Below are 4,798 nucleotides of genomic sequence, written 5' to 3'. Positions count from 1 at the left end.
CTTTAGTTGGTTGCCATATTTGACATGTGTTCCTGTTATGGAAAAGAACCACAGCAAGCCTCAGGCTCACACAGTCCTTCCTCCTTTCATCTCATGTTCACCAGAGATGGAAATAGAAAACTCCTGCTTTCAGTTTAAATTAAGCACCTTCCCTGTGTCATGCAGGCTTAGGCCGAAAACAGATGGCGATAAAGAAGTGACTTGCCATCGCCCCTTTGAGTGCCGGGTTGGGGCCAGAAAGCCGCTTCTTTTTGCGCTGGGAAAAAAGTGCCTTTGCTGCTGTGGTGGCTGTTTTTCTGGGTTTTGGTAGCATGCCGAAACACCGTGTGGTTGCTCAGGGCAGCTTCACCGTGTGTTCCCAGCATCTTGGGGGCATGCATCATGCATATGCCACGCCCCCAAGCTGCCGGGAATCTGACTCTTTTTGCCAGTCTGTACCGGCCCTTAGTTAATAAATTGTGGCTAATGAGAAACAGCTTGTTGGACAAACCATGTTTGGAACAAACAACAGTTCCTTTAGTACAGCTGTTACAAGGAAGCAGAAACTTTCAGTCTCTCCCTTTGATTTGTAAAAGGAAAAGGGACGGGAATACAAAATTCCAAAGCTTGCTGCAGTTCATTCTTATAATAATAAACCAGGATTTTCCACTGTGAAGAAACCAAGACACTATTTATGCCGATTGTCCCTGATTTGTGGCTTCTTTTATTAAATGCCCAGATAAAGAAGAAAAACCATGAGGATGACATTTGCAATTAAATTGATTTCTTGTCTGATAACAACTCTAAATTATAATACATTGCATTAGGAATTTGTTGAGGTCTCATTCAAAAATTCTTCTAAAATCTTTTCTACTTAATAATAACTAAAAAAATGTGGGGAAGGCTAAATATCTTTAGTCTGCTGAACCCATGTTTTAAGTTACATGTTTACAGAAGAGCATCTGTAGCAACTACTGTAATTCTGTGGTGAAAGGGCAAGCCAATAAAATCTGGATGAAATTCGGCTGTCTCTAAATGTCACTATATATTGTACATATGCATAGATGCTCACAATAAAGTCTATGATTCTGAAACCACAGTGATAAAATTGGTATTTTATCTAAAATAGCAATTATCCCATTCACCCTTCACATATGGGGCAAGGAAAAAGGTGATGTGGAGAGCATAGAGAAGCTGATGTCCACATAAACAATGGACATCACTGGACAGATGAGGCCCCAGTGCTGCATTTTGCCTTTGTTTGAGGTAGAAACCTCCAATAGTAGCTTGCAATGTGTATAATATTCATTTTGGTTAGCCTAATAAAGGTGTCACTGTTTTGTGGATTTTGGATGATGCTGTATTTATGCTATACGGCCAACACAACTACCCATGAATATGTTTTCTGAATGTGAAGATACCACATTTAGCTGCCACAGGAGGATCCTAAAAAGAGAGCCAGTGAACTAGGACTTTACTATTTGAGGCTTGAACACAGGTAAAGCATTTTTTTTCTTTTAAATTCGGACTGCATTGGCATATGTTTTCGTAACAACACCTAAACGTTTTCCTGATGCAATAACATGGAGACTTCCAGAGAAACTCAGTGTTCTCTTCCTAACAAAAGGGTTGGTGGCCTCACCAAGGATTCAAAACAAACTGTATCTCAAAGTCAGAAGCCTTATATCTTGCAATAAAATTTAAAGTTTATTTCCTGGACTGAAACTCCCAGTACCCACATGGTCAGAAGGAGGAGGGGCCCATCTGCATCGATACCATACCAGCTGAACAGAGGACTACAACATCTTGTAGGGCTATTGCTAACAATGTCAAATATGTTTTTTTCTTCCCCTGCATAATTTTTAACACCTTTGCCTGATGAAGAAGTCAGTGGAGCTTTGAAAACTTGCAATATGTATAATGTGCATTTTGCCTGGCCCAATAAAAATATCACTAATTTGTGGATTTTGGATGATGCTGTATGTTACTATATGGCTAACACAGCTACCCCTGGATATGTTTACTTAAATCAAAGTCATTCTGTAGCTATTACTTGTTGCTTAATAGTTGCTTTAGCCTGACCAGAGATAAAGCTTTAGTCAGCATTGCCCACTTCCACTCTGAAAATCATCATTCAAGATACATGGAGCAAGTCTAATGGGAACAAGCCAGTAGCTGTGTATGGACACCTGTACTCTGGCCTCCACTTTCATAAATCCTGACTCCAGCCTTGTCATTGAGTTAGAGACACAATTTGGAGGTTGAAAAACTGATCTTAAAAAAAATTGGATTGAACAAGTTCTAGCTGTGCAAAATTAGGAAGAGAACCGAACTGATAAGTATTTTGCTTATTACTTTGGCATCGAAGGGTTTGAGTGCTTCAGGTATATAGCAGCCTCCTCTTGCCTTAAAAGAATGTGTGGATAGCTACTGAACTCCTCTGTGCATTACCTGCTACATATTCCCATTGTGCTTTCCTACTACCATTGGCATGAAAGGTTACTCCTAGATACTTGAAGCAGGGAACCTGTTCAATCTTATGGCTATCTATACTCCAAAGTTCCTAGGCCATTTAGTAAATGCCACAATTTTAATTTTTTCTAGTTAAGTACTAGATGCTCCTCTCTACAATATAATGTTAATGCTCTTGCCTCTGTACATCAATTCCTGGGGAACATGTTATTATTATTAACCTTTATTTATGAAGCGCTGTAAATTTACTCAGCGCTGTACATACAATATTTTTAGTTAGACGGTTCCCTGCCCTCGGGCTTACAATCTAAAAAGACATGACACAGAAGGAGAAGGCAGTGGTGGAGGGAAAGGGTAAGAGATCCAGCAGTTCCTCTCTACCTCCAAGGCCTGGACCAAGGCAGATGGACTGGAGGGAGGGCTTGGCTTCATAATGGATGGTTAATCTTCTTCCAGGGAAAATACATACTCTCAAGTAGGATAATACATATATAGTACATAGCAATACAGGAAATGGTTCGATAAACAGGCACCAAAAGAACATCAAATAGTAAGCGACAATTATGCAATGCCTGGGAAGGCTTCTCTGAACAGGATGGTTTTCAACTCCGTTTTGAAGCTGGTTAAAGAAGTGATGGCTCTTGCTTGTGGAGGAAGAAGGTTCCAGGAGTGAGGGGCAGCAAGTGAAAAGGGACGAATCCGGGATGGGGCAGAGGAAATCCTGGGCTGAGACAGCAGACCTTGACTACCAGAACGGAGGGCCCTAGTGGGAAGGTGAGGAGAAAGAAGGTCTGATAAGTAAGGAGGGGCCAGTGCATGGAGGGCTTTAAATGTCGACAGCAGGAGCTTATACTGAATGCGGAAAGGGAGGGGGAGCCAGTGAAGGGATACCAACACAGGAGAGATGTGGTCAGAGCGGTGGGTGGAAGTGATAATGCGTGCAGCTGAATGCTGGACAGAGATTAAAGGACGGAGGTGAGAAAGAGGAAGCCCAGCCAGGAGGATGTTACAGTAATCAAGTTGTGAGACCACTAGGGCATGGACCAGGATCTTGGCAGTAGAAGTGGAGAGATATGGTTGGATTTTGGTAATGTTGTATAAGAAGAATCTACAAGCCTTGGCTGTGGTCTGGATCTGAGGGATACACAACAGAGAAGAGTCAAAGATAAAACCAAGACTGCGGGCTTGCTGGACTGGTTGAATAGAAATGTTGTCCACAGAGACAGAAAAGGAGTGTTGAAGGGTGGGCTTAGGAGGAAAGACAAGAAGCTCCGTCTTGGACATGTTGAGCTTCAAACGCCGATGGCGCATCCACTGTGAGACAGCTGTGAGACAAGACGAAACTTGCTGTTCAAGCCTTGGAGAAAGGTCAGGGGTGGAAAGATAATAATAATAATAATAATAATAATAATAATAATAATAATAATAATAATTTTTATTTCTACCCCGCCTTTCCACAAGTGTGATCAAGGCGGCTTACAAAATTAAAAGACAATAAAATACAGTTAAAAACATCAGAATATAAAATTTAAAACAGCATTACAGGGGGATATAAACAGGAATCTATACAAATCACATTCATCAGGGGGAAAATAAGCGGCACTATTTACAGTACTCTGGGGACAGAAGGACAAGAAACAGGGGCAGAAAGAGAAGAACACTACTAGCTAAAGTGAAAAAGCCAGCTGAAATAAGTATGTTTTTAATTGTTTCTTAAAAGAAACCAATGATGCAGAGGAGCGGAGCTCTATGGGAAGCTTGTTCCACAATAAGGGGGCAACAGCGGTAAAAGCCCTCTGTGAGGTCCTTGCCAGATGAAATTTAGGGACCTCTAACAAGTTTGTCCCGGATGATCGGAGTGTGCGGGGCGGATTATATGGGGACAGACGGTCCTCCAAGTACCCTGGGCCCAAGCCATTTAGGGCTTTATAGGTCAAAACCAACACCTTGTACTGAGCTCGGAAGCGAACAGGCAGCCAGTGTAGATCTTTTAAAACAGGGGTTATGTGGTCTGTCCTGGAACTACCAGAGACCAATCTGGCTGCCATATTCTGCACCAATTGTAGCTTCCGGGTTTGGTACAAGGGTTGCCCCATGTAGAGCGCGTTGCAGAAATCCAATCGAGAGGTTACCAAAGCATGTACAACAGTTTCAAGGTTCCCACGATCCAGGTAGGGGCGCAGCTGACGTATCAGCCGAAGCTGATAACAAGCACTCCTGACCACCGCGTCCACCTGAGATGTCAGCTGGAGCGACGAGTCAAGGAGTACTCCCAAGCTGCGGACCGAGTCCTTCAGGGGGAGCGTGACCCCATTCAGGACCGGGTGACAGATCTCACCTCCCGAAC

The sequence above is a fragment of the Sceloporus occidentalis genome, unplaced genomic scaffold (genome assembly GCF_023333645.1).
Source record: "Sceloporus occidentalis isolate IW3139 unplaced genomic scaffold, rSceOcc1.0.p SCAF_3, whole genome shotgun sequence".
Classification (NCBI taxonomy): Eukaryota; Metazoa; Chordata; class Lepidosauria; order Squamata; family Phrynosomatidae; genus Sceloporus; species Sceloporus occidentalis.
This window is presented reverse-complemented; position numbering follows the sequence as displayed.